The sequence below is a fragment of the Bufo bufo genome, chromosome 6 (assembly GCF_905171765.1).
Source record: "Bufo bufo chromosome 6, aBufBuf1.1, whole genome shotgun sequence".
NCBI lineage: Eukaryota > Metazoa > Chordata > Amphibia > Anura > Bufonidae > Bufo > Bufo bufo.
The window spans coordinates 181,673,687-181,687,124 of NC_053394.1; the positions used below are offsets into that span (position 1 = coordinate 181,673,687).

Below are 13,438 nucleotides of genomic sequence, written 5' to 3' on the forward strand. Positions count from 1 at the left end.
AAAAGTCAATCAGAAAGCTTACCTTGAATCGGCTGTGCTGTTCTATATTGTAATCCGTCCAGTAGTTTTGCAGAAAAACGACTTTTATAATTATGCAAATTAACCCTGAAGGTGCCTAGAGGGGCGTTATGTTCCCCTTTGTGTGCCCAAAACGCCTTCCTCCAGAATCCCTAACCGCCCATAGCAGCTCATCCCTCTCCTCCCCCTCCCTGACGGTCGAGTGAAGTCTCGCGCAGACGCAGTACCCACTGAGGGCTGCGCCAGTGCGATTTGCTGGAGACTGAGGGAAGAGCGAGCATCGGACGTCACTGGGCTCGGCGCATGCCCAGTGACGACGATGAAGCTCCTGCCCTCAGACTCCAGCAAATCGCACTGGCACAGCCCTCAGTGGGTACTGCGTCTGCGGGAGACTTCGCTCGGCCGTCTGGGAGGGGGAGGAGAGGGATGAGACGCTGTGGGCATTTGGGGATTCTGGAGGAAAGCATTTTGGGCACTGTAAGAGGGGCGTTACTGGGCACACAAAGGGGAACATAACGCCCCTCTGGGCACCTTCAGGGTTAATTTGCATAATTATAAAAGTCGTTTTTCTGCAAAACTACTGGACGGATTACAATATAGAACAGCACAGCCGATTCAAGGTAAGCTGTGGAGCATGACTGGTTTAAAATCTGAATTTGTGTTATGAGAGGTGACAGAATCCCTTTAAGCTGTTGTCTTAACGCCATCAGGTCCTGAAATGTTTGCAAAGCTTCCATCTCTTATGAAGCATTTCAATGGCCCCTATTTGGGAAACTTTTTGTCTCTCTCTCTTTTGACTCTGCAGCTTAAAGAGGTTGGCCCATCTCATATATTGGGGGCATATCGTTAGGCTATACCCCCAATGTCCCATAGGTGTGGTTCACACCTCTTGGAACTGCACCCATCTTTATGACAATAGTATTTTATTAAATTTTAGAGTATCAACATACACAATTTCATCTGTGCATCTATTTACGCATAGTAAAAGACATTCCATGTTATTGAACAAGTTTTTGCTTACAGTTATGAAGGAAATATGTATTGGAACATGTATACAAACATTGTTGGTATGAGGTTACATATGTTCCAGACTATTAGTAGGAACATCCGGATTGTGCATCCTTGGATCAGAGTCTCTCTATATGAGGAATTTGGTAAATGATTGCATAAACATAAGACATTAACAGCATATAACGAAAAGAAAAGAGAAAGGGGTAAAACGAAATCGTACACTCTCGGCGTTCCCCAGTAGCACCTGCAGAATTTACTTGCTAGGAATAATAGCAAAAGTAGAGGAGATTCAAATTTGCCAAGCGGGCGCAAAACAAAGATAAGTATGGTTCATGTATGCCATCTTCTTTTCATAGGCATATGACGTATTTACCAGGTCCGTAACTTCTTGTACTCGTGGGATATTTGGGGATTTCCAATATCTCGTTACAACCAATTTCGTAGATAACATGAGCTATAACATAGCTATTTCATGGACATGAGCTATAACATAGCGGGTTTGATGTGTATAGTCTACAATGTTAAGAAATAGTAATGCTAGTTCCAGAGAGGGGGTTATATGCATTTTTGTAAGAGAGGAAAGGAGGCCAAAAGCCTCCTTCCTCAAACTCTGGACCCAGGGACAAGACAAAAAGATGTGGAAGAGTGCTGCCCTTCCCCCACACCCCCTCCAACACAGGTAAGTATATATGGCTGAGCCTACCCGATGTAAGGTACCATCTAAGCATCGTTTTCATAGTGAGAAATACAAGTAAATGTTTTTGATATAAATGAAAGAGATGATGACCAGCCATCAGCTGGGATTACTCTGCCTAGTTTTTTCCCAGGTAATACATGGAGTAGCCTTGACAAACTTTTGTTTGGAACCAATAATGGAATATAAAGGCTTTAAACCTCTCAATGTAGGCCCCTTAGTATTCCAGAGATCAAAATTTTTTTTGCACATGGTATGAAAAAGGTGGCGTATTCTAAGATATTTGTAGAAATCTTTGTGGGGAATAAGGAATTGTTCGTGTAAAGTGGAAAACTATTTGAGACTCAAAAAGTAATGCTACTCCGGAAAGGCCATTGGTTAGGGTACTTTCACACTTGCGTCAGGACGGAACCGACATGCTGTTCACAATGTCGGATCCGTCCTGCGGCTATTTCGCAGTGTCCCCGGGCCGCCGCTCCGTCCCCATTGACTATAATGGGGACAGGGGCGGAGCTCCGGCGCAGCACGGCGGTGCACGGCTTAAGGCCGCCGGACTAAAATTACTGCATGTCAGGTTTTTTAGTCCGGCGGCTTTCGCCGTGCTGCGCCGGAGCTCCGCCCCCGTCCCCATTATAGTCCATGGGGACGGAGCGGCGGCCCGGGGACACGGCGAAATAGCCGCAGGACGGATCCGACATGGTGAACAGCATGTCGGATCCGTCCTGCCGCAAGTGTGAAACCCACATTTCCAAATCTATATTCGGAATATAAAAGGTTCAAAGTCTCCAATGGGGCCTGTGATAACTGAGTTGTGGGACCCTTTGAGTGGAAGGCTTTCCATAGTGAAATTGAGGTGGAAAGGAAGCTTGGGAGGGTTCCAAGAGAGATCGATGGTTCTAGAGCGGCAATGAGTAGGGCTTTTAAGTTATGCCCGGGAGAGATAGATGTTTCTATGTGAACCCAGTGTTTTACATCCCCCTCCCACCACCCTCTCAGGAAACTCATGTGTGTAGCCAGAGAGTAATCATATACGTTCGGTAATCCCAGACCCCCCCCCCCCCCCCCCCCCGCTTTTCTATGTTTGTTGAGCAGTCTATATGCTATCCGTAGACGTCTAGGAGTCCAAATGAATGTATGAAGCATTCTATTAATGCGGGTGAAGAAGGAGGGTGGCAGGGAAATAGGGACTTTCCTAAAAGTATATAGTATTTTAGGGAGGCTCAACATTTGAAATGTTGCTATGCGGCTCACCCAAGATATTTCTGCTGTATTGAAACAAATCCTTTTCTATTTCCTCTAATAAAGGAATATAGTTCAGTCTGTATAGGAGATTAATCTTCATAATAACTTTTGTGCCTAGATATTGGACATTTTCTCCAAGCCAGTCAAGATTAAGGCTTGCTTGTAGAATCAGCAGGGAGAAGGATTTTACATTAATAGGCAGAGCTTGAGATTTTTTCTCGTTAACATTGTAAAAGGAATAATTACCAAATTGACAAATAATATGCATCACTGCAGGTAATGATTGTTCTGGGGAGCTAAGAGTTAGTATAACGTTATCCACGTATACTGATAGTTTATGTTCTCTGTCTCCTATCTGAACGCCTTTAACTCGGTCTGAAAGGCGAATAACCTGGGCTAGGGGTTCTATTGACAGAATAAATATAAGTGGAGAAAGAGCACAACGTTGTCGGGTGCCATTGGTAATTGTAAATGCAGATGATAGAGTATCGTTGATATATACTCTTGCTGAGGGGTTGTTATATAAGGCTTTCACTGCTACTAGAAAGGGGCCACAAATTCCCACTGTTTGTAGTACAGAGAAAGCAAACGTCCAATTAATACGATCGAATGCTTTTTCAGCATCAACAGTTACTATCACTGCTTCTGTTCCTTTCCTTACCAGGTAGTCAACAATGTTCAAGACCCTCCTAGTATTACTGATGATTTACCATCCTTTAATAAATACTGATTGGTCACAAATAATTAAAGTGGGCAGGATAGGGGCTAAATGATTAGCTAGAACTTTGGCGTAAACTTTCAGGTCTGTGTTCAACAGATAAATAGGCCTAAAGTTTTGTGGGGAGTCTGGCGATTTCCCTGGTTTCGGAATGGTGATAATAATTGCAGAGAGCATTTCAGTTGGAAAAGTACAATCTGAGAAGCATTTTCTGTAAGACCTCTTGCATATAAGGGAGGAGGATATTTTGGAAGGTTTTATAGTAGCAATTTGATAGACGTCAGGTCCTGGGGCTTTCTGGTTGGGAAGGGCCTCTATGACTTTCTGAATCTCCTTTAGGGTCTATTCACACGTCCGTTGTTTCTTTCCTGATCTGTTCCGTTTTTTGCGGAACAGATCTGGACCAGTTCTGTACCCATTAATTTTCAATGGGTCCTGAAAAAAAATCAGACATTGAGCTGTCCAATTTTTTTCAGGACCCATTGAAAATGAATGGGTACAGAACTGGTCCAGATCTTTTCCGCAAAAAACGGAACAGATCAGGAAAGAAACAACGGACGTGTCAATGGACCCTTATGGTGAGAGGAGCGCTCAGTATTTTTTATTGTTCTGCAGAAACCGCAGGGAGGTGGAGATTCCCCAAAAAGGTATTAATGTCATCTGGAAATTCAGTTGGGTCTAAATTGTAAAGTGAGGAACAGTACTCCATAAAGCTATTTGCTATACCCTGGAGGTCAATGATCTTGGAGTTGTCTTTAGGCGATTGTATGAAGGGAATCCTTGATTTAGTCCTCTGATATTTTACACATTGTGCCAATAATCTGCCTACCTTATTGTTTTGGGAGTAATATTTGGCTTTAACTTTTTGTAAGTTTTGTTCATATTTATAGAGAAGGCAGTCTTTTAGTTGGAGTCTAAGGTTTTTCACCTGTTCGGTATATATTGGGGTAATCTTATTCTTACCCTCCAGGTCCTCTATGGAGGTCAACAACTCTGAAATCTTTTTGACTCTTTCTTTTTTAACCACATGTCCCCACTTAATAAAAACTCCTCTAATGAATATGTGGGCAGACCAAAGTATGTATGGACATGAGACAGAGCCTACATTATGTTGAAAATATATTTATTTAGTGCTGATTCTAATTTGGTTTCATACGTTGAGTGTGCCATTAAGAAGGTATTGTTATGCTACAAAGTGAAGTGGGTGGGTGCATGGGATTCTTGATGTGTTATAGTAATTGCTGCGTGGTCGGACCACTATATCAAACCTATGGAAGCGCTAGAAGCAAGTGGAAGAAGGGAACTGGAGAACAAAAACAGATCTATACGAGAATAGGTCTGGTGAGCAGTAGGGTTGAGCGCGAATATTCAAATCACGAATATAGCCACTTCGAAAATTCACGAATATTTAGAATATAGTGCTATATATTCGTATTCGCAAATAGTGTTGAATATTCTAATCGCGAATTTATCATGAATATATTACAGTGCTGATTTTCGTAATCACGTGAACAATGACTGGAGATCTCGAATTTGCAAATTTATAGTGAATATTCGACCACAAATTTGTGAAATATCGCGAATTCGAATATTGTCTATGCCACTCATCACTAGTGAGCAGCAGAGAAAAATGAGTAGTCTCTTTCCTGTGGATGTTGGAGACTCCGCACAACCACGCCACAGTGTTTGGAGTTTTTGAGCATTTCCTCCCATTTAGGCCACTTTATTTCAGTTATTTTTCTTGATATGTTTAGAATGTGCCATTGCGTACTGCTGGTAGCATTCTGTTGCACCTGGTAGCCTGTGTCACATGGTCTGTTATAGGTGGGGCTTACAGCCTTATCATCTCTCCCACTACCTGTATGGTTTCACTATGGAGGTATGTGGGAGCTTGGCTGTAAGTTGTATCTTAGCACCTCTCAGACTGTGTTCATACACCATAGGTAGTCTAGTGGTAGGAACCCATGCTACGCTGAGATACCTTGACGGTGGTGCAAAAGGGCTCCGATGTGTTCCTGACAGGAATACATTGGCTAAAGTCTCCGTTTTTAACATCAGTTGTAGGGATTAGCCAGTGTTGTCAGTTGCATATCATTGTGGTGCACTTTTTGCAGTGATTTATGTATTTGTATATTTTCATCCACACATTATCCCATCTTGTGTAGGATGCTTTTGTGGTGCATGTGGTCCGCTGCCGACATCCTCCATTGTATGCATTTTTGCTGGGGATTGCAGTTAGTAAGGGATCACATGCGGAGGAATTGCTCCCCAGTTATAAACACGCCACAGTGTTTGGGGTTTTTGAGCATTTCCTCCCATTTAGGCTACTTTATTTCAGTTATTTTTCTCCACACATCAAACAACTCCTCCTCATGGGTCCATTGTAGGAGAGAAGAATTTGTATATCTTGCGGAAAAGGAGGAGTCTAAATCTGGATTAGAGATGAGGTTGAAGTCTCCACAATAAAGAACATGACCTTGTTTTATTTTGTAAACCTTTTTTGAGATTGTTTTTAAAAATTTTAACTGATGTGAGTTAGGAACGTATAGTACAACAATGGTATAACGAACGTTATTGATGGAGCAGACTTGTATGATATATCTTCCCGCTTCATCAATGATGTTCGATATCAGAGTACAGGCAATTGAATCTTTAAATGCTAGAAGTTTTTTTTACATAATGTGATTGAATAATAGTTGGGAATTTAGGATGGTGACGTCTATGACTATCTTTTGCTATTATATGAGTTTCCTGAGCACACAGTATATCACATTTTAGGTCAAGGGCCTCTTTCCATAAAAATTACCTCTTTGGGGGTCTAGTAAGACCTCTCACATTTAGGGAAGCAATCTTAAAAAGTTTCTGTCATGAGAAATAACGTTATGTAACTGACTGACATTAGCAATGTGCTAATGTCAGCAGTACATAACATTATGCTTTATAACTCCCTGCCTGCTGCTTTCCTCTTAAAACAAAGAATTTTCAAATATACTAATGCGAGCCTCTAGGTGCTATTAGGGCGTTGCTTCAGCACCTAGAGGCTCGGTCAACTCACCCTTTGGCACGCCCATGTACACTTGATTGACTTTCGAGTTCTCTTCATGGTCCCGTAAATCCCGCACCTGCGCCGAATACTACACGGGCGGCGCAGGATTTACGTTACCATGAGGAGAACTCGAAAGTCAATCAAGTGTACATGGGCGTGCCAAAGGGTGAGTTGACCGAGTTCCTCTCTTTCTGGATGCCTCCAACACCTGTTCTTTAACGTGAAAGAAGTGGATTTGCGCCAAAACATCTCTAGGAACAGTGACGGGTAAATTACTTGGTCTTGGCACCCTGTGAGCTCTGTCAATGGTCACGTCGTGCATCGTAAGGGATGGCAGGAGGGTCTGAAAGAGTTCCACATTAGGGATGTCTTCAGGGATTCCTCGGAATTTAATATTATTCCTGTGGGATCTGTCCTCAAGATCATTAATTTTAGCCTTTATTTTCTCAAGTTCTTCAGAAAGATCATTGTGTGCATCTACTAGATTATTATGGGAAGATGCAAATTCCTCTATCTTTTCTTCTATGTGGAAGATTCTGGGGATAAGACCTTGAATTGTAGATTGTATAGGTGTAATCAAGGACTTTAAAGGACAACTGTCACACAGACCCTAATTTTAATTTTCATATATGTAGTTACTAATAACATGATATTTCAGAATCAGTTACCATTAGACTGACTTACCCCATATTTAATAAGATTCAGCCCTTAGCAACCAGTAAAACTGCAATTTCACTATTCAGTTAGGATGGCCGCCACTGCCCTCACCCTGAGGCTAATCCCACCTGCCCTCACTAGCCAGTAACAATAGCCCCCCAAAAGTGTCAGTAACCAGAGCCCTCCCCCCTAAAGGGTTAATCTCCTGCAGCACAAAGGGGTCCTCTTACCACATGTTGCTTTCATGTATACACTGAGCAGATGGCAGATCTCCCTTCCCTGGTCTGCGCTGCTCCAACTCTGCATTCTCCAGCTCTGCCGAGTGAGGGAGCGTCTGCCAAGCGCAGGGACAGGGAGAAGTGCACACAGCCCAGGCACTGTTATCAGCTGCTGGGGAGGACCTGGCTTTAATCATTTACTTACAGTCCCTGGCTGTCAGTAATGTGACCCTGCACGCTGCTAGCAACCCTATTTCAAGCACAGGTAAAAGTAGGCAGTACAGGGAACAAAAATATGGAATTAAGGGGTAATTGAATACACAGTGAAAAGTTCAAATAGGGCCACTAAGTAGATATTAATCACCACAATCCAATACTCCAAAAAAAATAATAATACGACAGTTATACTTTAAATCTGTGTGAAGGGATTTGCTTACTTCCAGTAATATTTCTTTAAGCAGGTTCCCAGAAGCAGGTTGGCTGGAGGTCTGGAATTGATCCAGATTTGGGATTGGGTAAGAAAGGTTCGGGGATATAGAGCCCTCACTCTCCGCTTTAGGAGACTTGGGAAACTCCTGTATCCGCAGTCTTTGTTTCTCCGGGCTGCTAGTGGAGGGAGAAGATGGCGCCGTCCACGTGGGGAGGGGGAGAGCGCTATAGAGGTATTTCTCTGCCCGTCCGGACGAGTCTTGGTGAGCCTTTGTTATTTCCCCACTGTAGTCAGCGAAGGAGAGGACATCTCTTTTCTTTGCTCCTTGTTTAAATCGCTGACCGGAGCTGGAGAGATGGCAGGAAGCAGGGACCCTGAGCCCTGGGATCCTGGCAGGAACACCGGGGATGGGGGGTCTGAATCTACTCTCTGCCTTTCCTGGTCTAAGTAAAACTCTAATTTGCCCTGCTGCTGCCGCAGGGATCTCTTCCCCCTGGTCATCATGCGGAGGGTTAATGTAGGTAGCCGTTACTGGCTTGTTAGATGAAGATTAAGGCGATTTAATGTCGCTGGGTGCCGGAGCTCTCACTTCAAGCGGCCATCAGCCTCAGCAGCCAAGCCACGCCCCTTACACCCATTTTAAAACTGAGCTCGCAAAGTGAAGGAGCGTGCATTCCGCCCTCCATTCATTTCTATGGGACTGCTGAAAATAGCCTATTTCCATCAGCCCCATAGAAGTGAATGGAGTGGTGGCCACACTTGCGCATTGCACTTACTATTCATTTCAGTGAGACTTCCAAAAATAGTTGAGCATGTTGCTCAGTTATTTTCGGCACTCCCATAGAAATTAATGGTGGGGACCGTTCTAAAGATAGGTGCAGGTCCCTCCTCTGGGACCTGCACCTATCAGGCAGTGGGAGCATATGCTAGCAATAACAGCCTTGTGAGTTTCCCAGAAACTATTCCTGAACCAGCGTATACAGACTAGCTAAGCTGATCGTAACAACCCCAACTTGAACAAAAATGAAGCAGCCTTCAGGGTCCACTTGTGTGAACAAATGAGTAAAGGGCACATGTTTGGCAATTGCCACACTCACTCCACTAGATGAACTCAGTAATAGAAAACAGAGGGTGGTTATTAATGGTACACACTCACCACTGTCACTAATGGGGTACCTCAGGGGTCAGTATTGGGCCCTATTCTCTTCTTATTCTCTGCTAAGGCCAATAAGATAATGGGTTGCATCAAAAGGGACATAGATGCCTGTGATGAGAACATAGCCCTGACACTTTACAAATCATCAGTCAGACCACACATAGAGTACAGTTCTGAGCCCCTGTGAACAAGGCAGACATAGCAGAGCTGGAGAGGGTTCAGAGGAGGGCAACTAAAGTAATAACTGGAATGGGAGGACTACAGTACCTAGAAAGATTATCAACATGACTGAGTGGAGATGTAATAACTATGTATAAATATATCAGGGGTCAGTACAGAGATCTCTCCCATCATCCATTTATCCCCAGGACTGTGACGAGGGGACATCCTCTGCGTCTAGAGGAAAGTAGGTTTGCACACAAACATAGAAAAGGATTCTTTACGGTAAGAGCAGTGAGACTATAGAACTCTCTGCCTGAGGAGGTGGTGATGGTGAGTGCAATAAAGAGCTCAAAAGTGGACTGGATGTATTTCTGGAGTGTAATAATATTACAGGCTATAGCTACTAGAGAGGGGTTGTTGATCCAGGGTTTTATTCTGATTGGTGAAAATTGGCTTCTACCTCACAGGTTTTTTTTTTGCCTTCCTCTGGATCAACTTGCAGGATAACAGGCCGAACTGGATGGACAGATGTCTTTATTCGGCCTTATAAACTATGTTACTATGAACTAATATGCCAGGATTTGAAATGCGAGCATGGTAGAGAGCGTACACACCCAGTCTTAAAATGGGTTTACTAGAAAAACACAGATATCAGTTTCAGAGAGCAATAACTTGTGAGCGTATTTGAGGAGTGCTCATGACACTGGCATTAAAGGATGTGAAAAAGGGATTGGACATCACAGATCATAACCATCTGCGAACTCCCAGTAGAAAGATGTTAGGGAAAGCATCATCCAGTTACAATAGAAGCAATGTGGGAAAAACAGAGTACTTACAGTCCTCAAGGTTGACAATATAGACATTAGTGTAGTATAATACAGAAGCCTAGTATTAACCACCTCAGCCCCCCTATCTTAAACCCACTTAATGACCAGACCACTTTTTACAATTCTGCACTACACTACTTTCACGGTTTATTGCTCGGTCATACAACTTACCACCCAAATGAATTTTACCTCCTTTTCTTCTCACTAATAGAGCTTTCATTTGGTGGTATTTCATTGCTGCTGACATTTTTACTTTTTTGTTATTAATCGAAATTGACCGAAATTTTTGCAAAAAAAATGACATTTTTCACTTTCAGTTGTCAAATTTTTCAAATAAAACTGCATTTCTATATAAATTTTTCTCTAAATTTATTGTTCTACATGTCTTTGATAAGAAAAATGCAATAAGTGTATATTTATTGGTTTGCGCAAAAGTTATAGCGTTTACAAACTATGGTACAAAAATGTGAATTTCCGCATTTTGAAGCAGCTCTGACTTTCTGAGCACCTGTCATGTTTCCTGAGGTTCTACAATGCCCAGACAGTAGAAAAACCCCACAAATGACCCCATTTCGAAAAGTAGACACCCTAAGGTATTCGCTGATGGGCATAGTGAGTTCATGGAAGTTTTTATTTTTTGTCACAAGTTAGTGGAAAATGATTATTTTTTATTTAAGTCTCATATTCCACTAACTTGTGACAAAAAATAAAAACTTCCATGAACTCACTATGCCCCTCACGGAATACCTTGGGGTGTCTTCTTACCAAAATGGGGTCACTTGTGGGGTATTTATACTGCCCTGGCATTTTAGGGGACCTAAAGCGTGAGAAGTAGTTTGGAAATGCGTAAAAAATGCCCTGTGAAATCGGAAAGATACTCTTTGGAATTTGAGCCCCTTTGCACACCTAGGCTGCAAAAAAGTGTCACACATGTGGTATCGCCGTACTCAGAAGAAGTAGGGCAATGTGTTTTGGGGTGTATTTTTACATATACCCATGCTGGGTGAGATAAATATGTCTGTAAAAGACAACTTTTCTCATTTTTTTATACAAAGTTGTCATTTACAGAGATATTTCTCACACACAGTATGGGTATATGTAAAAATACACCCGAAAACACATTGCCTAACTTCTCCTGAGTACGGCGATACTACATGTGTGACACTTTTTTGCAGCCTAGGTACGCAAAGGGGCCAAATTCTAAAGAGCACCTTTTAGGAGGGCATTTTTAGACATTTGGATTCCAGACTTCTTCTCACGCTTTAGGGCCCCTAAAATGCCAGGGCAGTATAAAAACCCCACATGTGACCCCATTTTGGAAAGAAGACACCCCAAGGTATTCCATGAGGGGCATGGCGCGTTCATAGAAGATTTCTTTTTTTGGGCACAAGTTAGCGGAAATTGATTTTTTAATTTAAATTTTTTTTCTCACAAAGTCTCCCTTTCCGCTAACTTGGGACAAAAAGTTCAATCTTTCATGGACTCAATATGCCCCTCGGCGAATACCTTGGGGTGTCTTCTTTCCAAAATGGTGTTATTTGTGGGGTGTTTGTACTGCCCTGGCATTTGAGGGTCTCCGCAATCATTACATGTATGGCCAGCATTAGGAGTTTCTGCTATTTTCCTTATATTGAGCATAAGGGTAATGAGATTATTTTTTTTCCGTTCAGCCTCTGGGCTGAAAGAAAAAATGAATGGCACAGATTTCTTCATTCGCATCGATCAATGTGGATGAAAAAATCTCTGCCCAAAAATGTGCAAAAAAAAAAAAAGGAGTGGAAAGGCGTCTGCCAGGACAAAGGAGCTCCGCCCAACATCCAAACCCATTCAGCCCGTATGCCCTGGCAAACCCGATTTCTCCATTCACATCAATCGATGTGGATGAATAAATCATTGCAGGGATTTATTTATTTTTATATACAAAGTGTTTGCCAAAGCATATGAACACCGCCCCTCAGCTCATAAGCCTCGGCAAACGTATCTTTTTTTACTGCAGAGGAGAAATCTCGTCTTGCAGCGCCGCATACACCGACTTTTGTGTAATCTGACAGCAGCGCAATGCTTCTGTCAGAATGCACATCAGTGCTGAAGCTGGTTCATCGGTTGGTCCACCTAGAAGGTAAAAAAACAAAACAAAAACAAAAAAAACAGGCCGCAACGCAATAAATTTATTAACATTAACTTTATATAACATTTGAACAGAACATTAACTTTTATAAACTTTATTGAACTTTTGGAACAGAACATTAACTTCTTTGCTTACCGGTGATTTTTTTTTTGTTTTTGTTTTTTTACCTTTATAGGACAAACCTCTCCTTCCCCATGGGAAAATGGGCAAAGCGCAAATCGCCCAGAGATGTGGCGAAGTACATTATGCACTTTGTCCCAGGTGAAAGGAGAGGTTTGCAGCAGCTGTGAGTGAAAGGGCCCTAAGAGCCCTGTGTGCCTGTCCTGTGTCACGCAATCCCTATGCTAATAGTGTACCTGTGTGTGGTACTTCCGGAAACACTCCCCTAAGCATAGGGCAGGGTGGTCAGGGCAGTCAGGACAGAAATAGCGGGTGGCACGCCTTATTCCACTCCTGCTACAGACACATTTTTTTCAGGGTGGCGCTTGGTTTGAGGTACCAGCAACGACATTGGGGAAAAATGTCGCTCGTGTAGACGGCTCACTACACTGGTGGTTGGGGCCACGGAACCTCCTGGATACAGGAGGTTCTTGATAATCTCTTCCTGAAATTTGAGGAAGGATCTTGTTCTCCCAGCCTTTCTGTAGAGAACAAAACTATTATAGACAGCCAATTGAATAAAATATACAGACACCTTCTTATACCAGCATCTGGTCCTGCGGGAAAATAAATAAGGAGCCAACATCTGGTCATTGAAGTCCACCCATCCCACGAGCAAATTATAGTTGTGGACACAGAGGGGCTTTTCAATGACACTGGTTGCTCGTTCAATTTCGATTGTCATGTCTGCGTGAATGGAGGAGAGCATGTAAACGTCCCGCTTGTCTCTCCATTTCACCGCAAGCAGTTCTTCGTTACACAAGGCAGCCCTCTCCCCCCTTGCAAGACAGGTGGTAACGAGCCGTTGGGGGAAGCCCCAGCGACTAGGTCGCGCGGTGCCACAGCAGCCAATCTGTTCTAAAAACAAATGCCTGAAGAGGGCACACTTGTGTAGAAATTGTCCACATAAAGATGGTACCCCTTGCCAAATAAGGGTGACACCAAGTCCCAGACTGTCTTCCCACTGCTCCC

The 13,438-nt window shown here is 43.0% G+C and overlaps 1 long non-coding RNA gene across 4 annotated transcripts in view; it reads right to left on the reverse strand.

Annotated features, from left to right (window-relative positions):
* The window catches only part of LOC121005334, a 105,371-nt gene that overhangs the window by 76,639 nt on the left and 15,294 nt on the right, over positions 1-13,438 (reverse strand). The window lies entirely within an intron of this gene.